Source organism: Thamnophis sirtalis, unplaced genomic scaffold (genome assembly GCF_051295495.1).
Source record: "Thamnophis sirtalis isolate CommonGarterSnake01/CBP01778 unplaced genomic scaffold, rThaSir2_p1.2 scaffold_13, whole genome shotgun sequence".
NCBI lineage: Eukaryota > Metazoa > Chordata > Lepidosauria > Squamata > Natricidae > Thamnophis > Thamnophis sirtalis.
The window spans coordinates 8,968,967-8,996,070 of record NW_028261393.1 but is presented as its reverse complement, the minus strand read 5'-3'; the positions used below and the strand labels follow the sequence as shown (position 1 = coordinate 8,996,070).

Below are 27,104 nucleotides of genomic sequence, written 5' to 3'. Positions count from 1 at the left end.
TGGACTGGTATTCATGTTTTCCAGAAAGATTATTTTTCCTTGTTCACCTGTTCCAGGAAAACTCCCTGATGAAACAATACCCTGTATCTGAGAGGATTCCCTTTGCACAGCTGGACAGTATCTCTTATTCTATTGAAGAATTTGCTCTGATACTATCTCTTTGTTCCCTACCTTTTCTCCCTGATGAAGAATTGTCAGAAAGGAAGAAATCTGCCATATTAGGAAAAGTTACAACCCAGGAGTGTCAAACGGGCAACCTCTGGGCTGGATGCGTCCTGCACAGACCATGCCCACCCCAGCTTCACAATTGGGAAAAACATCAAGAAACGTCACATGACGGAAATGTGACACGGTGAGTTTGGCATATGTGGCCAAAGCCTCAGCATCATAGCATGTTTTCAATGCCTAGCCATGGATACCCAGACATCAGTCAACAAAATACAACTTATCTGTCGGAGTGAATATCTGCATTTGATTCCAGAAATGTATCCAATACAGCAAACTATAAATGCATATAAATCCTTTTTATCATTTGATCAGTGTCAGAGAAACCCCCCAACCAAACGGAAAAATTAAAACCTGGGAGTAAGATCAACCCAAATGTCACATATATTCTCTTTAGCCTTGCAATCTTTCTGGCCTATGCCTAGATGTGGTGTCTTGGGTGAGGGAATGTCACATCTCATTTATGTGACATCTCTCTTGTCAGCACTGTGCTTCAATGCTTGTATTTATGATGGGAATTTGAGATTTGAGAAATCCTATTCCCAAGCCATTTGCATATTACTTAAGGGCTGATATATATGTTCCGTAGACCACAAAATTTCTGTTGCTAAGTGAAACGTTTGTTTTACTAACTCAGTCCTACATGAACATTAGGAAAGGTATATGTTTTTTCATTTTTAGTGCCAGCAGAATCTTCTTCTCCCACTTCAAAGGAATAGCCCTTTAAAAATCCACACGATTTCATACCTACCTGGCCTTTGGAGGCAGAAGACTTTTCCCCAGAGATACGAGGTTTTCCAGAGGCAGCCAGAGGAAACAAAGGTAGTAGGGGCAGGTCATGCAGAGATAGCAGGTGCATGTTGTGACAAGGCAACAGTGGGTTCATGTTCTGAAGAGACAGTAGGGCCAGATTTCGCAGAGAGAGCATGGGCATGTTGTGCTGAGACAGGAGTTGTATGTTTTGAAGAGAGAGTAGGATCAGGTCGTGCAGAGACAGCATGGGCATGTTGTGCTGAGACGGGGTTCATGTTCTGAAGGGACAGTAGGGTCAGGTTGCACAGATACAGCATGGGCATGTTGTGCTGAGACAGGAGGTTCATATTCTGAAGAGAGAGTAGGGTCAGGTTGCGCAGAGACAGCATGGGCATGTTGTGCTAAGACAGGGGGTTCATGTTTTGAAGAGACAGTAGGCTCAGGTTGCACAGAGACAGCATGGGCATGTTGTGCTGAGACAGGAGGTTCATGTTCTGAAGAGACAGTAGGGTCAGGTTGTTCAGAGACAGCATGGGCATGTTGTGCTGAGACAGGGGGTTCATGTTTTGAAGAGACAGTAGGATCGGGTTGCGCAGAGACAGTATGGGCATGTTGTGCTGAGACAGGAGGTTCATGTTCTGAAGAGACAGTAGGGTCAGGTTGCACAGAGACAGCATGGGCATGTTATGCTGAGACAGGGGGTTCATGTTTTGAAGCGATAGTAGGGTCAGGTTGCGCAGATACAGCATGGGCATGTTGTGCTGAGACAGGAGGTTCATGTTCTGAAAAGATAGTAGGGTCAGGTTGCGTAGAGACAGCATGGGCATGTTGTGCTGAGACAGGAGGTTCATGTTCTGAAGAGACAGTAGGGTCAGGTTGCACAGAGGCAGCATGGGCATGTTGTGCTGAGACAGGAGGTTCATGTTCTGAAGAGATAGTAGGGTCAGGTTGCGTAGGGACAGCATGGGCATGTTGTGCTGAGACAGGAGGTTCATGTTCTGAAGAGAGAGTAGGGTCAGGTTGCGCAGAGACAGCATGGGCATGTTGTGCTGATACAGGAGGTTCATATTCTGAAGAGAGAGTAGGGTCAGGTTGCGCAGAGACAGCATGGGCATGTTGTGCTAAGACAGGGGGTTCATGTTCTGAAGAGATAGTAGGGTCAGGTTGCGCAGATACAGCATGGGCATGTTGTGCTGAGACAGGAGGTTCATGTTCTGAAAAGATAGTAGGGTCAGGTTGCGTAGAGACAGCATGGGCATGTTGTGCTGAGACAGGAGGTTCATGTTCTGAAGAGACAGTAGGGCCAGGTTGCACAGAGGCAGCATGGGCATGTTGTGCTGAGACAGGAGGTTCATGTTCTGAAGAGATAGTAGGGTCAGGTTGCGTAGGGACAGCATGGGCATGTTGTGCTGAGACAGGAGGTTCATGTTCTGAAGAGAGAGTAGGGTCAGGTTGCGCAGAGACAGCATGGGCATGTTGTGCTGATACAGGAGGTTCATGTTCTGGAGAGACAGGAGGGTCAGGTTGTGTAGAGACAGCATGGGCATGTTATGCTGAGACAGGAGGTCTATGTTTTGAAGAGACAGTAGGGTCAGGTTGCGCAGAGACAGGATGGGCATGTTGTGCTGAGACAGGAGGTTCATGTTCTGGAGAGACAGGAGGTTCATGTTCTGAAGAGAGAGCAGTTTCAGGTTGTGCAGAGACAGCATGGGCATGTTGTGCTAAGGCTGTGTGGGCATGTTGTGCAGAGACAGGAGGTTCAGATTGTGCAAAGACTGCAGACTCAGACTGTGGAGAGACAGGAAGGGCAGGCTGTGCAGAATCTGGAGGGGTATGTTGTGCAGAGGCACCATTGGTAGGGGCCCTAGCAGAAGGGGAAGGTTGTGCAGAAACAGGAGGAACAGGTTGTGCAGAGTTAGCATGGGCTAGTTGTTCCAAGAAAGCTTGCTTAGGGGTCTTGCCAGAAGTGGCATATTGTGTAGAGACACGAGGGGTGTGTTGTGCAGATGCAGGAGGATCAGATTTTGCAGGGACAGGAAGGGCATGTTGTGCAGAGGGAGCTCGGCCATGGGCCCTGGCAGAAGGGGCAGGTTGTGCAGAGTTAGCATGGGCTAGTTGTTCCAAGAAAGCTTGCTTAGGGGTCTTGCCAGAAGTGGCAGATTGTGTAGAGACACGAGGGGTGTGTTGTGCAGATGTAGGAGGATCAGATTTTGCAGGGACAGGAAGGGCATGTTGTGCAGAGGGAGCTCGGCCATGGGCCCTGGCAGAAGGGGCAGGTTGTGCAGAGTTAGCATGGGCTAGTTGTTCCAAGAAAGCTTGCTTAGGGGTCTTGCCAGAAGTGGCAGATTGTGTAGAGACACGAGAGGTGTATTGTGCAGATGCAGGAGGATCAGATTTTGCAGGGACAGGAAGGGCATGTTGTGCAGAGGGAGCTCGGCCATGGGCCCTGGCAGAAGGGGCAGGTTGTGCAGAGTTAGCATGGGCTAATTGTTCCAAGAAAGCTTGCTTAGGGGTCTTGCCAGAAGTGGCATATTGTGTAGAGACACGAGGGGTGTGTTGTGCAGATGCAGGAGGATCAGATTTTGCAGGGACAGGAAGGGCATGTTGTGCATAGGGAGCTCGGCCATGGGCCGTGGCAGAAGGGGCAGGTTGTGCAGAGTTAGCATGGGATAGTTGTTCCAAGAAAGCTTGCTTAGGGGTCTTGCCAGAAGTGGCAGATTCTGTAGAGACACGAGGGGTGTGTTGTGCAGATGCAAGAGGATCAGATTTTGCAGGGACAGGAAGGGCATGTTGTTCAGAGGGAGCTCGGCCATGGGCCCTGGCAGAAGGGGCAGGTTGTGCAGAGTTAGCATGGGCTAGTTGTTCCAAGAAAGCTTGCTTAGGGGTCTTGCCAGAAGTGGCAGATTCTGTAGAGACACGAGAGGTGTGTTGTGCAGATGCAGGAGGATCAGATTTTGCAGGGACAGGAAGGGCATGTTGTGTAGAGGGAGCTCGGCCATGGGCCCTGGCAGAAGGGGCAGGTTGTGCAGAGTTAGCATGGGCTACTTGTTCCAAGAAAGCTTGCTTAGGGGTCTTGCCAGAAGTGGCAGATTCTGTAGAGACACGAGAGGTGTGTTGTGCAGATGCAGGAGGATCAGATTTTGCAGGGACAGGAAGGGCATGTTGTGCAGAGGGTGCTCGGCCATGGGCCCTGGCAGAAGGGGAAGGTTGTGCAGAGTTAGCATGGGCTAGTTGTTCCAAGAAAGCTTGCTTAGGGGTCTTGCCAGAAGTGGCAGATTGTGTAGAGACACGAGGGGCGGATTGTGCAGATGCAGGAGGATCAGATTTTGCAGTGACAGGAAGGGCGCGTTGTGCAGAGGGAGCTCGGCCACAGTCCCTGGCAGAAGGGGCAGGTTGTGCAGAGACAGTAGGAGCAGATTGTGCAGAGCTAACACGTGTCTTGTAACCTTGGCCCCAGGCCCTGCGAAAAGAGTCAGATTGTGCAAAGGTAGAAGATTTCTGTTGTGCACAGGCAGGAAGGGTAGATTGTGTGGAAGCTTGAGAGGCATGTTGTGCAGTGGCAGCACGGTTATGTTGTGCCGGAATCCTAGAAGCATGTTGGGCAGGGACAGGATCAGTACGTTGTGTCAAGGCTGCCTGGGAAGCTTGGTGCTGGTTATCACGCCTACCTCCTCCTGAGGCAAATAGGCCATTAAGATATTTACGGCCATGTGAAACCTTGGAGGTAACGGCAGTTTTTGCCAAGGCACTATTAGATTGCGCAGAGGCAGCCTGGGCACGTGATGATTCAGAATGTTTTTCCATGGGGTTGTTGGGCCCAGTACGTTTTGGAGAGGCAGGATGGTCACGTTTTGGTGAAGCAGGATGGCCATGTTTTGCAGAGTCAGGTTGGCCACGTTTTGGAGAGGAAGCAGGAACAGTTTTTGGAGGGGAATGAAATGTAGAGCTAGCAGAATGTTGAGGATGAGGAAGACCAGAGGGAACAGATTCCACTTGTCTGCTGTCGCCAGGCAAATGTTGTGTAGACAAAGATTGTGCAGGGTGACCTGAACCATGGTAGTTCTCCATGACAGAGTTAGATGAAGTCCCATAGTCTGACTGTTGCTACAGAACAGGGGGGGGAAATGGAACATTTTTGGTAAGAAATTTATTCAAACTATACAAACGGTATATCATAAACAAACAGCAAAGATAATGGTAAATGGAGAATGGACAGACTCTATTGAAATAAAGAGAGGTACAAGACAAGGCTGCCCACTATCACCGTTACTTTTTGTCTTAACATTAGAAGTTTTAAACAGAAAGATTAGAGAAGAAGAAGGAGTAAAAGGAATGAAAATTTGAAAAAGAATAAAAGCTACAAGCGTTTGCAGATGATTTGGTTTTTATTATTTTTTTATTATTATTTTTTCATCTCAAATATGTTTTTTTTTTCATTTTCATTTTCATTTCATACAGTTACATATATACTGTGCATAACCGGGGCCATATAACATTGAGCAATAAACACAGCCATCCTTGTCAAAAATACTCCCCAAAATACAAACCCAATATACCACTTCAACCCTCCATACACCCTTTCTTTCATCCCCTCCAACTTTCCTTTCTCCCCTCCAACATTCCCCTCTCCTACTTCCCCTTCCCCTCTATCACTCCTCTCTCTCCTTCCCTTCCATCTCACCCTCCCTCCGATCCTCTCTCCCACCCTCTCTACCCCTCTTTCTTCTTTCCCTCTGCTCCTCCCTTCGGTGTATTTCTACTATCTATCAATATATTCAGCTTCTTATTTTTACACTAGAATTAAAAGAGCAACAGTATACAAGTGCAATCATGTAACTTTAAAATCTAGCACATACTATATTTCCCCCCTCCCCCCTCCCCCCTATGACCCCACCTCCCTTCCGCCCCCCGACTTCCCAGAGCCCTTACACAGTATAGCTTGATTTGGTTTTTATTCTTGAAGACCCATTAGAAACAGCATTCAAATTGTTAGAAAGAATAGAGGAGTACGGAAAAGTAGCAGGCTTGAAAATAAGCAAAGATTTTGACAAAGAACATGCCATTAAGACAAAAGGAAGAGTTGGTGGACGTTTTGCAGATTCAAGTCACAAACAAGGTTAAATACTTGGGGATATATATACCTGTCAGCTAAATGCAGCACTCTTAAGGAGGACAATTATATTAGACTGAAGCAGCAAATTGCAACTGATATGATGAAATGGGAAAACCTGCAACTATCAATGATAGGAAGAATCTCTACAATTAAAATGAACATTTTACCCAGAATCTTATACCTGTTCCAGGCAATACCAATTAGATTGGGCAAGGACTGCAACTATGCAGGGGTGTCAAACTTGGTTTCATTGAGGGCTGCATCAGGGTTGTGTTTGACCTCTGTGGTCTGGGTGGGTATGGCCAGCTTGACGTCACTCATGTTGGGACTGCCTGTGGTGGCCCAAGCACTTTGCCAGCAAAAATGGACTCCAGAGCTTCGCTTTCGGCTGTGATAGACTCCTGCAACCTTCTGCCAGCAAAAAAGAGCTCCAGGGGGCCTCCTGTGGCCCTCCTGAGCTCCATTTTCACTGGTAGAAGCATCATGGGCTGGTCCTTTGCTGTTTCCAGGGCAGCCCTGCAGAGCAGATCTAAGCATCCCATGGGCCGGATCTGAGCCCCAGGCCTTGAGTTTGACACCTAATGCTAATTGCTCATGTGTCTGCAAATACTGTATACAAAATCTGGTCTCTGATCTAATTTTGCATTGCTAATCCATTGAATCCAAGTCACTACACACAAACACACAGAAAAACGTGTATAGTATATAAACCAGGGCCATCACAGGACTACAATTTCCTGGTGCCGTCTCCAATCCCATGCTATAAATTGACTACTGCTTTGAATGGAAAGCCAATCCACCCTTTCTTCTTGGCATCCAACATCAACAATCTTTCTTGATCGGGGCACTGATACCTGAGCCAGTCACCTGGGTGTATAATCTTGGAGAAACATGGGTTATCTTGATTGGTCTGAAGGTGCCAAGCTCAGGCACCTTTTATATTATTATTTTACTCTTTGGCATAGTGTCATGTGCCCAACATCGTCCAGGAAAGTTTGCGGCCCCGGATTTAGCTTCTTCTACTTCAAAAGAAAGCTTGCTGAGGTTTTGCAATGTGTCACATCTGAGATTCCACAGCAATCAAAGGCAAACTTCTAAAACTACATTAAAAAGAAGGTAAGGTACTTACCAGCTTCTCAGGCCTAAAATGATCCTATGGACAAACAACACATGCACCAAGACATAGAGTTAGAGAACAAGTGTATTTTTCTTTCATCTTCCCCATAAAATGTGAAACAAAACTGGAAAATGAAGATTGTAATCCCCTAACAAGGAAGTGGTGGCTCAGTGGCTAAGTCACTGAGCTTGTCGATCAGCAGTTCAGCAGTTTGAATCCCTAGCGCTGTGTAACGGGGTGAGCTCCCGTTACTTATCCCAGCTTCTGCTGACCTAGCAGTTTGAAAGTACGTAAAAAAAGCAAGTAGAAAAATAGGGACCACCTCCCTACCTTATCTATCTATCTATCTATCTATCTATCTATCTATCTATCTATCTAAATATCATCTATCTATCTATCTATCTATCTATCTATCTATCTATCTAATGTCTATCTATCTATCTATCTATCTATCTATCTATCTATCTATCTATCTAAATATCATCTATCATCTATCATCTATCTATCTATCTATCTATCTATCTATCTATCTAATGTCTATCTATCTATCTATCTATCTATCTATCTATCTATCTATCTATCATCTATCTATCTATCATCTATCATCTATCTATTCACACATATATACAGACAAAGCCAAATTTAAAGAGACAAAGGACTTTAATATAATTTAATCTAATGTATACAAAAACTTTGATGCCACCATCATGGTCTTCATCTTGATTTTTTTTTATTTCATTGTGTCTTGTCGATACTCTTGATAATTGATAAGTGACCAACCATGGTTATTTTTCCTGGCAGCTGTCTTAACCCACAATTCTCCAAGATGTGACATAATTCACACAGAATTTGGGAACCTTGGGCTCTAAGCAGAAAGTCTTAACAAAGATTCCTCAACAAACATTAATAATTTCAGGCAAAGGAGAAGATCATACTTACAGGTAGAGGGTTTGGTGAATTAGGGAATTCCTGCAGAAATTCAAAGATACATTACAAACCAATTCTTTCCGCAACAAAGACAAGGAAGAGTTTAAATTCTCTAAATCCACACATGACCTTAATATCCTTCCTAGGTGAAGCTTACAAAGACCCCAGATGTTAATGATAAATAATGTTTAAATGCTGTATTTTCTCTGAAACCTTTGTTTGGCACACACTAGGATCTTGCCTAATATCATCCTTGCAGCAACTGTAAGAAAAGAGGCTACCGGCAATCCTTATTATTTAGCAACTCCCTCAGACAATGGATTACAACAATAATGAAAAAATAACTTTGCAATTATTGCTAGGATTTACACCCACAACATCGCATTGTTCCATGTGTCAGATGATAAGCATGGTCACAGTCATGTGATTTTTCATTTAGCAACTGCTTTGCTTACTGGCTCCAATGGCAGTCATTGAGTGAGGACGATCGGTACTGATTTTTATCTTTACTCATTGTTGAGCCAAAGTTGCTAGAAAACCATTGTTGAAAGCAGAAAAATGTGGATGTCTTTCATTGCGTAATGTTAATAGACATTTACATAGCATAAAACAGAAACATGCATTTTTTTCTCTCGCATAAGCATAGACATACACATCTCTGTGTAACTTATATTGTAATCAACATATAAGCCAAGAGTAGCATTTACGAGTGAGATGGGCAGCATATAAATTTATTAAACACAAGAATAAATATGCATATAGAGAGACAAACATAAAGAGAAAAAGAAGTGAGGCTCAGATAGTTTCTTGTGGTTCTTTCAGGTGGGTCTCTTAGGAGAATACAAAGGTTATACTCACTTGTGGCCCAGAATAGCTGGCTTGGGAAGAATCAGGGAACCGTTGAGGCCTCTGCTGAAAGAAAAATGTGAACTTTTTTCTTGATTTAATTTTTTGGGCTATGCATAAGTGGCAATTCTGTATCAAATCCACCCAAACTATGAAACAAAGATAAATGTAAAAATAAAAATCCCAATTCTCCCCTATTTTTGAAATCATAGATTGTCTATTCTACCTACCTACCTACCTACCTACCTACCTACATCATCTATCTATCTATCTATCTATCTATCTATCTATCTATCTATCTTTCTTTCTTTCTTTCTTTCTTTCTTTCTTTCTTTCTTTCTATCTATATCTCTATATCTATCTATCTATTTATCTATCTCTATCTATCTCTATCTCTATATCTCTATCTCCATCTCTATCTCTATATCTTTATATCTCCATATCTATCTCTATATCTATCTATCTCTATCTCTATCTCTATCTATCTATCATCTATCTATCTATCTATCTATCTATCTATCTATCTATCTATCTATCTATCTATCTATCTATCTATCTATCTATCTTCCTCTATCTCTATCTCTAACTCTAACTCTATCTCTACATCTACATCTACATCTACATCTACATCTACATCTACATCTACATCTACATCTACATCTACATCTATATCTATATCTATATCTATATCTATATTTATATATACCTACCTACCTACCTACCTACCTACCTACCTACCTACCTACATACATACATACATACATACATACATACATACATACATACATATATATATATATATATATATATATATATATATATATATATATATATATATATATATTTATCTATCTATTCTATCTTTCCATCCATCCATCCATCCATCCATCCATCCATCCATCCATCCATCCACAGAAACTTATCTTTTAGATGTTTATTCATTCATTTACACATGCATATAATTTTATGCATATAATCATTTAAAGGAATAAAAAGATATACAAAAACCTTGCACTTGAAAACCGTACATCTACTTTTATCCGCCAAGATGTTCTAATAATTTACACCCAAGGATCAAAAGACAGGGAAATTTTAACTTAACACAAATAACTAAACAGTTCCACAAGAAGACAACTTTTAAATGATTAAATGAGGCTGCCAGACCTGAGTAGAGTATAATTTATCACGAAACACTGTCATTTATTTAGGTAACTAAAGAAGAACATTATGGTGTTTTTTTAAAGGAAAAAAATTTAGTGTTTAAGTTTTATAAGAGGGAAGTCTTTTCGAATCCACCTTTGTGTAAACCTAGGCTGTCTTAGGTATCTCGTTGTAATAGCAAAACAACTGTGGAGTCGATTCCTCTCCTGTAATCCCAAATGATGTTGCTTGGTTTCAGAACATGATATACATATCATACATAAGTAAAAATACAATATGTCCTAAATAAATAAATATACTTCCGTAGTAAATGAAATAGGGCCCATGGACATTGATGTGGATGAAAGAACTGTTTTAGATCATCCATTTGATTACCGACTCTTTCAGACACAATGGAAGGAATTCAGACCAAGTATTTTAGCTATTGTTTTAACCAAGAGCACTCCTAGGTGAGATATATTTCAGCTTCCTGGTCTTCAAAAAACAATAGGGTAAATAAGCAACAAAAGGAAAAGGAAAAGATCATACTGTACTTACAGCTTCAGGGGCCTGTGGATTATAGTTTTCAAAGTACCCCTATAGAAATGCAAACAAAAAAAAACATTTATATTTCTTTCTCTAACAAAGAGAGGGAAGTGTCAGGGAGGTGATTCAGAGGAGGCCCATATATGGTTCCCCTCAATGTCCTTGTATGAGAGAGTAAAGTTCTGAACCTCTGGGCAGATGTGTTTCTCCTAAAATGCCCAATGCATGGGTGAGACATGCCCTGTGAATGAAACTCATGATTTTCTGTGGGGTCAGTTCCAACCATGATGGGCCTTTGGGTGAGCAAGGTGCAAAGCTTGGATGTGCCATGCTGGAAGAGGGATATAATTTGACCAACCAAATCTCATTTTCCATCTTATCCAGATTCCTGGCAGCAGTCAGAAATATCAAAATGTATCAAAACAAGAAACCCTTCTACTTTCTGGGGATGGAGGTGGAGGATTTGGAATATAATTCTGTAAGGGAAAAACAATAATCACCAATTATTTAATCCTGTTTTAGCCTTACACACACAGTCACACTGCAATATATCTATTGATGGAATGAAAACAAGAGATGGAAATTTTTAAACTCACTAAACATTAATAAAGGCACCGAACACTATTGCTGGTAATCATTGGCTGGCTTTAGAGTGGATCGGAAGCCAAAACCAGACAAAACATATTTGAACACAATCTGTGATTAATTAATGTTGTTGCAAGCTATAAAACCCATTATTAATGCAAAAAAAAGAAAAAAAGAAACAAGCTTCCAATTGGAATAGAGTCATTGATTTGAATTGAGACAATCTGTCTAAGTAAATACTTGAAACCACTTTTAAAAGTGTGGGGTCCAATTGGACTGTCCAATTCAATTCAGAAAAATGATTTTATTTAGACATGCGTTTGAATAGTCCTTAACCTCAATCCTCTCATTGAAACTTTACAAAATCCCCATTTGTTATGTCTGAGATTTCAGTAGGACTTGAGTGCAGCCAATTTAGTCCGTGTTTAACCCACAGGGTTTGAGTCACAGGAGTTCCTCTGCCACCCTTTCTAAAATGCATGTTTCATCTCACCTGGGCATCTGTGCTGAGCACAGAAATCAACAAAGCAGCACCCATGAAGAAGAGCTTCATTTTTCTCAGCTTGTGGTTTCCTTCCCCAAATGAGAAAGTGTCCTAAGTAGGAATGGGTGGATTAATGTTGGATCTCTAGTGATGTATCGGGATGCCGGACTGCCCAAACTGAAAGGAGCAATTGATAAGACCTTCAAATTACCTCTTGAGAAAGGTTATAAGGACACATTCACAAAGAAAGATCTGGTGCCAACCAAAACATTCCTCCACCCTCTATATTATCATTATTATTTTGAGAATGACCTTGACTTAAAAGAAAATAATGATGAAAATGCCACCTGAAATTTATGTGATGATAATGGAGTGTTTCTGAAAGGCCATTTGTTGTTTAAAATCTTTTTTTTCCTGGATTTGACTGAACATTATCTTCTCTTAGTCCTCTTTTGATTATCTTTCTTAGTTTGATTGATTTAGACCAGGGATGTCCAAACATGGGAACTTTAAGTCTCGTGGACTTCAACCCTAGGGTAATGTGACAAGACGTCCCGCTTTCAGCAGGACAGTCATGATTTTTGATAATTTGTCCCGTGTCCTGCAGCGTGTTCAAAAAGTCCCGATTTTCCAAAAGAAAGAAATGGCGTTTAATGGCGTTCTTTTTAAAAAGAACGCCATTAAAAAAAAATGTTTTTATTTCTCTGAAGTGTCGTTCCCGATGTGGCCTTCAGAGGGCAGTCGTTTCACTATCTCCGCTCGGCTCCCTCCCCTCCTGCACGTGCGCGTGCTGATGCACACCGTTTTTCTGCAGGCAGCGCGGCGAGGAGGAAAGAGGAGGTGTGGAGCAGATTGTGGGATCGCTGGTTTCTGAGCTTGGTCAACAAGGATCCCACTATCTTACTATTTTATTTTTCTTTAGGTACACTGAGAGCATATTCACCAAAGACAAATTCCTTGTGTGTCCAATCACACTTGGCTAATAAACTATTCTATTCTATTTTACTCTACTCTATTCATTTCTATTTCAATTCTAACAAGGAGTTTAGCTTCTCTCTCTTGAAAATGTAAGCCAGCATAAGGCATTATAATGCAAGCTAGCCTTAACTTTCAAACAGTTCATTTAATGATCAAAGTTACAATGGCATTGAAAAAAGTGTCTGATGACCATTTTCACACTTAGCGACCATTTTCACACTTAGCGACCGTTGCAGCATCCTCATGGTCACGTGATCAAAATGTTGATGTTTAGCAACAGATTCGTATTTATGATGGTTCCAGTGTCCTGGGGTCATCTTTGACAAAATATAAAATTTTTAATCAAGCCTGATTGAGACCATTCATTTAGTGATTTCTCAAAGTTACAATGGCACTGAATATGTTATTTATGACTATTTTCACACTTGTGACCATCGCAGCATCCCCATGGTCACATGATCAAAATTCAGCCACTTGGAAACTGGCATATATTGATGTTGCTCGCAGTCTCCCAGGGTTATGTGATCACCGCTTGTCACCTTCTGAATGGGGAAGCTATATTTGTTGTAATAGAAAATACAGGGATATGTTATTACATAAAAGTAAGAAAAGTTGAGGTCTGCTACCTTATTCTTCTGCACCAAAAGAAGTCAGAAGTAAATTATTTTCTTTTTCTTTTCCAGGCATCTGAAATTATACTTTGTGCTAGTTTTCATTTTAGCTCTTTTTTGCAGATGGGTTCCTTAGCATGTTGTTGAAATCAAATCTGAGTGACTTCTTTACAACCCAAGTCCAGTATTAAAAGAAAATCTGAGCCTTTATATCAAAACTTGTATATATCCAAATTTACAACCTAAATGCTAGAGATGTGATTGTCTCGATGCTACATATTACCATATATGGTGGACTTGTAAAAAGGTAAAAGCATTTTGGATAAAAATATGGTGGATTATGCAAAATGTTCTTTAAAAAAGGATAAAGTTTACCCCTCAGTTATTCTTGTTAGGTAACTAACAAGACTGATTAACTACTGATTGTACTGTTATAGTGACTAACTTGATTTTGTATTTAATAACCGCAGCAAGACTGTTGGTGGCGCAATACTGGAAGAAGGAAGATTTGCCTACTATTCAAGAATGGACATTAAAAGTAAAAAACCTAGCAGAGATGGCTAAAATATCAGCATATCTCAAGGACCACTCAAATGAGAGATATAAACTGGAGTGGAGAAGATGGATTGACTATATTCAAAATAAATACGGGACTAAGAAATTCCAGATAGTTTATGACTGAAGAAATAAGGAATGATATAATCTGTTTAGAGTTAGCCTAACAAAAGAGGAGTTAAAGCTCAAATGAAAGATGATACTAACTTTCTTTAAGTTTATTTTAGAACATCTTTGTTAAAGATTTATACCCTGTATTTGTTCTAGGAAGTCAGTGGGGGGGGGAGGTTGGGGGGGTTGGATGGGGAGGGCAGGGGGGGGGGGAAGGTAAATATTTGCAAAAGTTTTTTTTTCCTAAAAATTTTCAATTAAAAAAAACTCAAAATATTTTTAAAGAAGGCATTTTGGGATATTTCAAATATGGACCTAAGAATTGCAAGTGCCTGTAAAAGCCACAGAAATGGTTCGTTGCCTGTTAAAATGCCACAGTGGTACTTAAAGTTGGTACGTCAAAAAATGATGTCATTCAGGCTGTATGAGACTCCCCAGAGAATGTATGTCAATCTCAAATCATGGCCTTCTAAATCTAGTGACTTCATATTTCTCAACATCACTCATTCCTTTAATCCAGGGCTGGCAAACTACTGGTCCACGGGCCACATGTGTCACGTGCTGTCCACACCCACGCCCAGTTTAGCGAAGGGGAGGGAGAAGTCCTGATATGTCAAGTGAAGCCACTGTGACGATGTGATTTTGACACCCCTGCCTTTAATCATACAAAGCAAGAGCCTGCAAAGTACAATTTTAAATACGGCAGGTCTAAACTTTTTAGCATCACGCAAACTCTTATGTTTAACTGTTGGTTTTTTTCCTCCCCTTACCAGATAAATCCAAATCTCTCTTTCTGCCATTGTTTAAAGAGTAATTCTGAAATCACGATAGCTGTTTTTTTCAAATAGAAAAAGCATCCTGATGATGGACTTGTAATCATGTTTTGAATAACAGAGTTGAAAGGTGGGATTCAGCCAGTTCGCACCAGTTTGGGAGAACCGGTTGTTAACTTTCTGAGCTGTTTGGTGAACTAGTTGTTGGAAGAAATCATTAGGGCAGAGAACCATTATTTGAATCCCACCACTGCTTGGAGGTCTTCTAATCCAACCTCCTGCTCAAACAGGAGCCCCTGTTCCATTTCAGAAAGAGGCTGTCTAGTCTCTTCTTAAAAGTCCCCAGTGATGGCGCACCAACAACTTCTGGAGGCAAGTTGTTCCACTGATTGATTGCTCTTCCGATCAGGAAATTCCTCCTTAGTTCTAGGTTGCTTCTCCCCTTGGTTCGTTTTCATCCATTGATTCTTGTCGTGACTTCTGATGCAATTTTTATTTTCATTTATTTCACTTCTCTTTTTTTTTTTTACCAGAATCAACCAAATATTGTTCTGACCTGAATTTCATCATCATATTGGGAACAATGCGAATTTTCAGAACACAATGATAAAGACAACACTCTGTGATAATGCTGGATCTATTTATTTGCAAATGTTCATTCTTGTAGAATAACCCATGTTAACAATCAGGAGGAAATGCCCCCAAACCGGCAGAAAGAATTCTAAAGGTTGCAACCCTTCTCAGAAGAAAGTTTTCCCTCTGATCCTTGACTAGGAACAAATTACGGAAGCCAGGAAGAGAAAGTGTAGGAGGTGGCTCTGGATTTTATTCTCAGCAAATGTAGTTAGTGGGTCTAGGGGAAAAAACAAGAGTGAAAATTTGGCATTAAAAAAGGATATGAAACTGACTCTTATGCTGATAGAAGTGAATATTTGTAGCTCAATGTTGAACTGCGGATTCTTTGGTACTCTCTGAGCTTAGTTGTTTTCTAGCAGATGCTTCATTATTAAGCTAGGTAATATAGTTAAAAACCTGCAGTGTTGCACCATTCACAACTTCTGGAGGCAAGTGGTTCCACTGATTCATTGTTCTAGCTGTCAAGGAAATTTCTCCCTAATTATAAGTTGCTTCTCTCCATGATTAGTTTTTACCCATTGCTTCTTATCCTGCCCTCAGGTGCTCTGGAGAATAGCTTGACTCCCCCTTCTTTAGGGCAACCCCCGAGATATTGGAACACTGCTATCATGTCGCCCCTAGTCCTTCTTTTCATCACACTAGACATTCCCAATTCCAACAACCGTTCTTTAGATGTTTTAGCCTCTAGTCCCCTGATCATCTTTGTTGCTCTTCTCTGCACTCTGCATTTTTTTCACATCCATAATAGAAGTCTGCTAATATTTCAGAATGTTACTATCTATGCATTTGAAAGCAACTTATCATAAAGTCCTAGGAAAAATCTGCACAATGTAAAGCTCTACTGAAGCAAAGAGTATCTTCCATACTCACTGGCATACATTCTCCTAGTGGGATCTTTTGATTTAAATTGTCTGGAAGGAATAAAAACAGAAAAGGAATTCAGCACATGTTTAATGACTGGAGTATGAATTCTGTTGTGGCCATTACTAGGAAAAAAATGCATAATTCCTGCAATAGATGTGATGGGCATGTAATAGCATCTTTGGGGATTCTAACATCAATCAACAACCTAACATTAATATTTGTGGAAAATGTCAGCATTAGTTTCTAAAAATAAATTCAAGAGAGTAAATTTGAAACACATATAAATATTTCTCCTGGCTGTGTTAACCGTTGATTGTGATGTCTTTCTCGGATGCTGTGTGCATTTTAAAGTTTGTGTGTTCTGATGGAAATAGGAGCCAACCTATTGCCAAGCCATTTTCAAATCACTTAATGTTGTATGTTTGTTTCATAAAAATATTATATTATTTAGAAATAAAGCTACGAGATGAATCTGAAAGATTCAATAGCATTGATTCAACATCAGCTGAGCGTAATTACCTCCTGTAATTACATAGTTGTTCTTGACGCCGAGTAGCTCTTCGATGGCATGCATCCCGGAACAACTCACTGTTGGTTTCTGGATCACTCACTCTTGTCTCCACCCAACTGATGCAAGGCTCAGGCGCCACATGGTGGCCAACCAGTCTCTCCGTGCCCTACTCGGAGTCGGAGGGTCCTCCACCTCCTCCAGGGCCGACTCATAAGACCCTTCACTGTCGGAGTCTGGTGGCAGCTCCAACGGCTCCTACTGGGCCATAACACATACATACATACATACATACATATCTCTATCTATCTATCTATCTATCTATCTATCTATCTATCTATCTATCTATCTATCTATCTATCTATCTACCTACCTACCTACCTACCTACCTACCTACACACACACACACACACACACACACACACACACACACATTCATTTTTAGTGCCAGCAGAATCTTCTTCTCCCACTCAAAGGAATAGCCCTTTAAAAATCCACACGATTTCATACCTACCTGGCCTTTGGAGGCAGAAGACTTTTCCCCAGAGATACGAGGTGTTCCAGAGGCAGCAGGTTCTTCAGAGGCAAGCAATACAGATGCATCGCCAGAGGAAACAAAGGTAGTAGGGGCAGGTCGTGCAGAGATAGCAGGTGTGTGTTGTGACAAAGCAACAGGGGGTTCATGTTCTGAAGAGAGAGTAGGGTCAGGTTCTGCAAAGACAGCAACATCATAGTCTGCAAAGACAGCAGGGGTCATTTGGGCAGACACAGCAGGGTCAGGTTGTGCTGAGACAGGAGGTTCATGTTCTGAAGAGACAGCATGAGCATGTTGCGCAGAGACAGGAGGTGTATGTTTGGAAGAGACAGTAGGGTCAGGTTGCGCAGAGACAGTAGGGTCAGGTTGTGCAGACACAGCATGGGCATGTTGTGCTGAGACAGGAGGTTCATGTTCTGAAGAGAGAGTAGGGTCAGGTTGCGCAGAGACAGCATGTGCATGTTGCGCAGAGGCAGGAGGTGTATGTTTGGAAGAGACAGTAGGGTCAGGTTGCGCAGACACAGCATGGGCATGTTGTGCTGAGACAGGAGGTTCATGTTCTGAAGAGACAGTTGAGTCAGGTTGCGCAGACACAGCATGGGCATGTTGCACAGAGACAGGACGTGTATGTTTTGAAGAGATAGTAGGGTCGGGTTGCTCAGACACAGCATGTGCATGTTGCGCAGAGACAGGGGGTTCATGTTTTGAAGAGACAGTAGGGTCAGGTTGCGCAGAGACAGGACGTGTATGTTTTGAAGAGATAGTAGGGTCAGGTTGTGCAGACACAGTATGGGCATGTTGTGCTAAGACAGGAGGTTCATGTTCTGAAGCGACCGTAGGGTCAGGTTGCGCAGAGACAGCATGGGCATGTTGTGCTGAGACAGGAGGTTCATGTTCTGAAGACAGAGCAGTTTCAGGTTGTGCAAAGACTGCAGAGTCAGCTTCCGCAGAGACAGCATGAGCATGGTGTGCTAAGTCAGTGCGGGCATGTTGTGCAGAGACAGGAGGTTCAGATTGTGCAAAGATCGCAGGGTCAGACTGTGGAGAGATGGGAAGGGCAGGCTGTGCAGAATCTGGAGGGGTATGTTGTGCAGAGGCACCATGGGTAGGGGCCCTAGCAGAAGGGAAAGGTTGTGCAGAAACAGGAGGAACAGGTTGTGCAGGGTTGGCAAGAGCTAGTTGTTCCAAGAAAACATGGTCACGGGCTTTGCTGGAAGAGGCAGATTGTGCAGAGATGGGAGTGACAGGTTGTGCAGAGACAGGAGGGAAAGGTTGTGTTGAGTTAGCATGGGCTAGTTGTGGCAAGAAAGCTTGCTTACGGGTCTTGCCAGAAGTGGCAGATTGTGTAGAGACACGGGTGTGTTGTGCAGATGCAGGTGGACCAGGTTTTGCAGTGACAGGAAGGGCATGTTGTGCAGAGGGAGCTCGGCCCTGGGCCCTGGAAGAAGGGGCATGTTGTCCAGAGACATGAGGGGCGGGTTGTGCAGATGCAGGAGGATCAGATTTTGCAGCGACAGGAAGGGCATGTTGTGCAGAGGGAACTCGGCCATGGGCCCTGGAAGAAGGGCCAGATTGTGTAGAGACACGAGGGGCGGGTTGTGCAGATGCAGGAGGATCAGATTTTGCAGTGACAGGAAGGACATGTTGTGCAGAGGGAACTCGGCCACGGGCCCTGGCAGAAGGGGCAGATTGTGTAGAGACACGAGGGGCGGGTTGTGCAGATGCAGGAGGATCAGATTTTGCAGTGACAGGAAGGGCATGTTGTGCAGAGGGAACTCGGCCACGGGCCGTGGCAGAAGGGGCAGATTGTGTAGAGACACGAGGGGCGGGTTGTGCAGATGCAGGAGGATCAGATTTTGCAGTGACAGGAAGGGCATGTTGTGCAGAGGGAACTCGGCCACGGGCCCTGGCAGAAGGGGCAGATTGTGTAGAGACACGAGGGGCGGGTTGTGCAGATGCAGGAGGATCAGATTTTGCAGTGACAGGAAGGGCATGTTGTGCAGAGGGAGCTCGGCCACGGGCCCTGGCAGAACGGCCAGATTGTGTAGAGACACGAGGGGCGGGTTGTGCAGATGCAGGAGGATCAGATTTTGCAGTGACAGGAAGGGCATGTTGTGCAGAGGGAGCTCGGCCATGGGCCCTGGCAGAACAGCCAGATTGTGTAGAGACACGAGGGGCGGGTTGTGAAGATGCAGGAGGATCAGATTTTGCAGTGACAGGAAGGGCATGTTGTGCAGAGGGAGCTCGGCCACGGGCCCTGGCAGAAGGGCCAGATTGTGTAGAGACACGGGGGGCGAGTTGTGCAGATGCAGGAGGATCAGATTTTGCAGTGACAGGAAGGACATGTTGTGCAGAGGGAACTCGGCCATGGGTCCTGGCAGAAGGGGCAGATTGTGTAGAGACACGAGGGGCGGGTTGTGCAGATGCAGGAGGATCAGATTTTGCAGTGACAGGAAGGGCATGTTGTGCAGAGGGAGCTGGGCCACGGGCCCTGGCAGAAGGGGCAGATTGTGTAGAGACACGAAGGGCGGGTTGTGCAGATGCAGTAGGATCAGATTTTGCAGTGACAGGAAGGGCATGTTGTGCAGAGGGAACTCGGCCACGGGCCCTGGCAGAAGGGGCAGATTGTGTAGAGACATGAGGGGCAGGTTGTGCAGATGCAGGAGGATCAGATTTTGCAGTGACAGGAAGGGCATGTTGTGCAGAGGGAGCTCGGCCCTGGGCCCTGGCAGAAGGGCCAGATTGTGTAGAGACACGAGGAGCGAGTTGTGCAGATGCAGGAGGATCAGATTTTGCAGTGACAGGAAGGACATGTTGTGCAGAGGGAACTCGGCCATGGTTCCTGGCAGAACGGCCAGATTGTGTAGAGACACGAGGGGCGGGTTGTGCAGATGCAGGAGGATCAGATTTTGCAGTGACAGGAAGGGCATGTTGTGCAGAGGGAGCTCGGCCACGGGCCCTGGCAGAAGGGGCAGATTGTGTAGAGACACGAGGGGCGGGTTGTGCAGATGCAGGAGGATCAGATTTTGCAGTGACAGGAAGGACATGTTGTGCAGAGGGAGCTCGGCCATGGTTCCTGGCAGAACGGCCAGATTGTGTAGAGACACGAGGGGCGGGTTGTGCAGATGCAGGAGGATCAGATTTTGCAGTGACAGGAAGGGCATGTTGTGCAGAGGGAGCTCGGCCACGGGCCCTGGCAGAAGGGGCAGATTGTGTAGAGACACGAGGGGCGGGTTGTGCAGATGCAGGAGGATCAGATTTTGCAGTGACAGGAAGGACATGTTGTGCAGAGGGAGCTCGGCCATGGGCCCTGGCAGAAGGGGCAGATTGTATAGAGACACGAGGGGCGGGTTGTGCAGATGCAAGAGGATCAGATTTTGCAGTGACAGGAAGGACATGTTGTGCAGAGGGAGCTCGGCCACGGGCCCTGGCAGAACGGCCAGATTGTGTAGAGACACGAGGGGCGGGTTGTGCAGATGCAGGAGGATCATATTTTGCAGTGACAGGAAGGGCGCGTTGTGCAGAGGGAGCTGGGCCACGGGCCCTGGCAGAAGAGGCAGGTTGTGCAGAGACAGGAGGAACAGATTGTGCAGAGCTAACATGTTTCTTGTAACTTTGGCCCCGGGCCCTGCGAAAAGAGTCAGATTGTGCAAAGGCAGGAGATGTTTTTTGTGCACAGGCAGGAAGGGCAGATTGTGTGGAAGCTTGAGAGTCATGTTGTGCAGAGGCAGCACGGTTATGTTGTGCAGGAACCCTAGAAGCATGTTGGGCAGGGACAGGATCAGTACGTTGTGTCAAGGCTGCCTGGGAAGCTTGGTGCTGGTTACCACGCCTACTTCCTCCTGAGGCAAATTGGCCATTAAGATATTTACGGCCACGTGGAACATTGGAGGCAACGGAAGTTTTTGCCAAGGCACCATTAGATTGCGCAGAGACAGCCTGGGCGCGTGATGATTCAGAACGTTTTTGCATGGGATTATTGGGCCCAGTACGTTTTGGAGAGGTAAGATGGCCACGTTTTGGTGAAGCAGGATGGACACGTTTTGGAGAGACAGGATGACGAAGACCAGAGGGAACAGATTCCACTTGTCTGCTGTCGCCAGGCAAATGTTGTGTAGACAAAGATTGTGCAGGGTGACCTGAACCATGGTAGTTCTCCATGACAGAGTTAGGTGAAGTCCCATAGTCTGACTGTTGCTACAGAACAGGGGAAAAAATGGAACATTTTTGGTAAGAAATTTATTCAAACTATACAAACGGTATATCATAAACAAACAGCAAAGATAATGGTAAATGGAGAATGGACAGACTCCATTGAAATAAAGAGAGGTACGAGACAAGGCTGCCCACTATCACCGTTACTTTTTGTCTTAACATTAGAAGTTTTAAACAGAAAGATTAGAGAAGAAGAAGGAGTAAAAGGAATGAAAATTTAAAAAAGAATAAAAGCTACACGCGTTTGCAGATGATTTGGTTTTTATTCTTGAAGACCCATTAGAGACAGCATTCAAATTCTTAGAAAGAATAGAGAAGTACGGAAAAATAGCAGGCTTGAAAATAAGCAAAGATTTTGACAAAGAACATACCATTAAGACAAAAGGAAGAGTTGGCGGACGTTTTGCAGATTCAAGTCACAAACAAGGTTAAATACTTGGAGATATATATATACCTGTCAGCTAAATGCAGCACTCTTAAGGAGGACAATTATATTAGACTGAAGCAGCAAATTGCGACTGATTTGATGAAATGGGAAAACCTGCAACTATCAATGATAGGAAGAATCTCTACAATTAAAATGAACATTTTACCCAGAATCTTATACCTGTTCCAGGCAATCCCAACTAGATTGGGCAAGGACTTTTTTGAAGATCTAAGCAAAATAGTTTTGAAGTTTATCTGGCAAGGGAAAAAAGCAAGAATAAAACTCAAATTGCTACAAGATGCTAGAACAAGAGGAGGATTGGGTTTACCTGACTGGGAGTTATATTATCAAGCAACAAATCTGATGTGGATTAAGGAGTGGATAACACTAAAAAAACTCTAGATTATTGAATGTAGAGGGTCATGATTTAATGTTGGGATGGCATGCTTTTTTATGGTATAAGGGAACTAAAGCACATAGTTATTTTAGAAGACATTATGTAAGGGAGGCTTTGTTATTAAACTGGGAAAAGGTTAAAAGATTACACTACTTAAAAACTCCAGTCTGGATATCAACCATTGAAGCATTTTCATATCCAATAATATATAAAAAGGAACAAACAGTTAGATATGATGAAATATTGAATGCAGAGGGTGAACTCAAATCTATCCAAGAGTTGAATCAAGAAGGAATAGAAATGAATTGGTATTCATATGTGCAGATACACTCTAGATATAATGAAGATAGAAAATCAAAAGATCTTTACAACAAAATGACTGAGCTAGACAAAATTTTAACAGGTACTGATGAAAAAGTAATTTAAAAAACTATATGGATATTTATTAGAGGTCAAACTACAAGAGGAACAAGTTAAAGAAACTATGATAGCTTGGAGGGGGGAATGAGCCGAGGTGGCGCAGTGGTTACAGTGCAGCACTGCAGGCTACTTCAGCTGACTGCTAGTTCGGCAGTTCGGCTGTTCAAATCTCACCGGCTCAGGGTTGACTCAGCCTTCCATCCTTCCGAGGTGGGTAAAATGAGGACCCGGATTGTTGGGGGCAATATGCTGATTCTGTAAAACCGCTTAGAGAGGGCTGAAAGCCCTATGAAGCGGTATATAAGTCTAACTGCTATTGCTATTGCTATTGCTATTTTGGACATGGGATTGAGTTAGAGAAATGACAGAAATTGTGGTCTCAAAATTATAAAATGACAATGTCAACTGCATATAAAGAAAATTTGTATGTTTTACAGGTGGCATCTACCCACAATGAGAATTGCAAGAATGTCCAAGAATAAATCGGAAAAGTGTTGGAAATGTCATCAGACACCGGGCTCATATTCCACATGTGGTGGACTTGCACTGAAACCAAAAGATACTGGACTAAAATTCACATGTGGTTGGAGAAAATGATACACATAGACCTTAAACCAGAGATTTTTTAATTGGGAATCATACCAGAAACATACAATAAAGACTTGAAATATCTGATTGTAAACATTTTAACAGCAGCTAGAATCGTATTTGCAAAAAAATGGAAAAATGAAACAATACCAAAACAGGAGGAAGTTATTCGAAAAATAATGGAGTGTGCTGAAATGAGTAAATTGACATTTGAAATTAGAGAACAAGAAGATGAGCAATTCTATAAGATATGGGCTTTGTTTTATCAGTGGCTTGATAAAAAAAACCTGGAAATAAAAAATGTTTTATTTATGTTTCAATTGAAAGAGATATGTGATAATACAATCATGTTGTTAAATAGATTAATAACGATACAATGAAAAACTGACATATATGAATTGAATAATTTAGAATATTTTGTTTTAAAATGAAGGATAAGGATAATAATGAATCTATGTATATTTGATAGATGATTGGTGATAGTATGCATAACTCTAAGTAGTGATGTATATTATAAAGATATTGTGTTGATAAATAGTTTAATAAGGAAGTAATTGAAATTGAAATTTAATAAATTTGTATGCCGCCCAATCCCGTAGGACTCTGGGCGGCTTAGAAAGACAAAATAAAAAATTAAAATTAGGAATAAAAGATACAGTTTTTAAAAAATAACACACCATCCATTCTGTCTAGGTGGGGCTGAACATTGTTCAACAGCCCCAGGCCTGCCGGAACAGCCAGGTTTTAGTGGCTTTTCGGAAGGCTGAGAGAGTGGAAAGGGTCCGGATCTCTACGGGTAGGTTGTTCTACAGGGCCGGAGCAGCAACAGAGAAGGCCCTCCCCCGAGGGGCCGCCAGCCGGCATTGTCCGGCCGACGGCACCCGGAGGAGGCACAACCTGTGAGATCTAATTGGTCGTTGGGAGGTATGTAGCAGGAGGCGGTCTCTCAGATAGCCAGGTCCTAAGCCATGCAGGGCTTTAAAAGTAATGACTAGCACCTTGAAGCGCGTTCGGAGACCAATAGGGAGCCAGTGCAGCTCGCGGAGGATGGGTGTAACATGGGTGTATATAGGTACACCCGCTATCGCTCGCGCGGCTGCATTCTGGACCAACTGTAGTCTCCGAACGCTCTTCAGGGCAGCCCCATGTAGAGCGCATTACAGTAATAATTATAAGTAATACATTAAGTAATGAAAGATTGGTACATGTATGAAGTGAGTATTTAGAATACTCTGTTTAAAAATGAAGGAATAACATTTGTGCTTGAATGTATGATGTACAAGGACAACAATGAACAAAAGCACACTTGATGGATGATTTGGTGGGATTATGCATAATCAAAAGTAGTGCTGTATAAACATAAACAGTTGGAAAATTCTTTTACACTGTAAAAATAATCAGAATAAGATAAGTGATTACATAAAGGTGTATTGTTATTAAATAGACAGTCAAGGATCCAAGGGAATTAGGTTTGCTGAAAAGAAAGAAATACTAACCGTAATTGAATATATGATGTGCAATGAAAGTGAGGTACTTATAACTTGATTCTGCACCTAATAATTGCAGCAAGACTGTTGGTGGCGCAATACTGGAAGAAGGAAGACTTGCCTACCATCCACGAATGGACATTGAAAATCACAAACTTAGCCGAGATGGCTAAAATATCGGCATATCTTAAAGATCACTCAAATGAGAGATATAAACGAGACTGGAAAAAATGGATTGACTATATACAAAATAAATACGGGACCAAGAAATTCCAGTTAGCCTATGCTTAAGATCAGAAATGATTTAAACTGTTTAAAGTTAGTTCAGTAAGAAGAAGCTAAGGTCAATGTAGAATGTCATTAATTTCTTTATTTCTTTTTTCTCAATCGATTTTAGACTGTGTTAGTTAAAAATCCATACCGTGTATGGGTTCTGGGAAGTCGGGGGGGGAGGAGGGGGGGTTGGGGGGTGGAGGGAGGGAGGGGCATACAAAAAAAAAGTACTTCAATGTTTTAATGATTGACGAATGATGAAATATCTGTGTTTTTTAAAAAGAAATAAAACCTTTTTTTAAAAAAAGAAAGTGAGGTACTTAGTTATATTAGATAGAAATTTTGTGATTGTATATGTAATTGAAAATATGGATGCACAAACACTTGTAACCAAATGGTATGCTGCATGTAATGGATGAGAGTTTTATATGTTGTCTTTTATGTTTAATTTGTTTTTTAAAAATGCATGATACAACCACTGATCTCATTTGCTCCCTACAATCCTCAATGAAGGAAGCCCACCAACCATATAGAAGCCTCCAGATGCATCTCCTTCCATTGAATTACACCCTCAAATATTTTTTTTGCCACAAAAACAATATTAAATATTACTAAACAATATTTAATTACTAAGTAACTAAAGGAAGATTTTTTTAAAAAAGTAAATGCTCAAGTTTTAAAAGATTAAGAGCTCCTCAAAGTATTACTTTGTTAGTAATTACTTTACACTAAGTCAGTGGTGGGATTCAAATAATTTAACAACCGGTTCTCTGCTGTAATGATTTCTTCCAACAACCAGTTCACTAAACTGCTCAGAAAGTTAACAACCGGTTCTCCCGAAGTGGTGCGAACTGGCTGAATCCCACCACTGCGCTAAGTGCTTACAGCTCAAAGCACTGTTAGAAACCCCACACACCCACTTCAGGGTCTGTTTCTGTTGCTCCTCTCACCTGGGCATCTGTGCTGAGCACAGAAATCAACAAAGCCGCACCCACGAAGAAGAGATTCATTTTTCTCAGCTTGAGTTTTCCGTCCCCAAATGAGAAAATAACCGACATACAAGTGGGTGGATTAAGGATGGATCTCTACTGATATAGCAGCACAAACCAGAATGCCTTATTTGAAGGCAGAAATTCATGCCTTCAAATTATCAGCTGAGAAAGGATAGAAGGATTCATTCATCACAAGGAAGGATCTGGTGCCAATTGAAACAATCTTTCATCCTCTGTATCATTTTTTATGATAAAAAGATTGACTTGTCACCCTCTGATTAATCTGATGACATGAAGCAAAGAATTTCCAAAAGGCCATTTGTGGTTTAAAGTTTTTCTTTCCCTTTTGACTTATCCATCAATTATCTTATCTTAGCGCCATCTTTTGATTACCTTATCTCAGTTTCTTTGATTTATTTTCTTTCTTGGTGGGGGGAGTTATTTTAAGGCGGCGACATCTTTTGTCAACTTTCAAGGACCTCTTTTAAAAATCTGATTCGTAGTTTAAATCACTAGTGGGAGGAAATTCAGAGCATGAAAAAAGGGGTATGAAAAAACTACCTCCACTGCTTCAAAAACCAGATTCACAGCTCTGATTGATTGATTGACTGTTTATGTGCCATCAAATCAGTGTCACTGATTTGCACTAGCAATAGCACTTAGACTTTTTTTAATTTTTATTTTAAACACATAAACACATCAACAAAAACAAACACATGTCTTAAAACAACATAGGAACAAGAAGGTCCATCATATATCATACAGCAGTTCCGTATTGGTTTCTTTGCAGTTAGTGTTTTCCCTTCTATACATTTCTATCTTGCATTCATGGTCTCCTTATTCGTTATCCATTTTTATGTACAATTCTATATTTATTTATACTTAGCTATTTATAACAAAATATTGTTTACCTATATTGTGCTTTATATTCTTACTGTCATTTATTCTCTTACATAAAATTATAGGTATACATTCACATAGTTATTCATTTTCTTTGC

The 27,104-nt window shown here is 42.3% G+C and overlaps 3 long non-coding RNA genes across 3 annotated transcripts; 2 read left to right on the top strand and 1 right to left on the bottom strand.

Annotated features, from left to right (window-relative positions):
• The first annotated feature begins 13,453 nt into the window (after nucleotides 1-13,453).
• Nucleotides 13,454-15,671, top strand: LOC148043003 (uncharacterized). The gene is made up of 2 exons (XR_015698326.1): nucleotides 13,454-13,632; nucleotides 15,298-15,671. It is a non-coding gene; the product is annotated as an uncharacterized LOC148043003 (long non-coding RNA).
• On the bottom strand, nucleotides 15,397-17,423 carry LOC148043002 (uncharacterized). Its single transcript, XR_015698322.1, has 3 exons — nucleotides 17,287-17,423; nucleotides 16,271-16,311; nucleotides 15,397-15,617 (listed from the first exon to the last, which is right to left on the bottom strand). It is a non-coding gene; the product is annotated as an uncharacterized LOC148043002 (long non-coding RNA).
• LOC148043001 (uncharacterized) lies at nucleotides 17,255-23,680 on the top strand. Its single transcript, XR_015698323.1, has 2 exons — nucleotides 17,255-17,392; nucleotides 23,204-23,680. It is a non-coding gene; the product is annotated as an uncharacterized LOC148043001 (long non-coding RNA).
• Nucleotides 23,681-27,104: the final 3,424 nt, after the last annotated feature.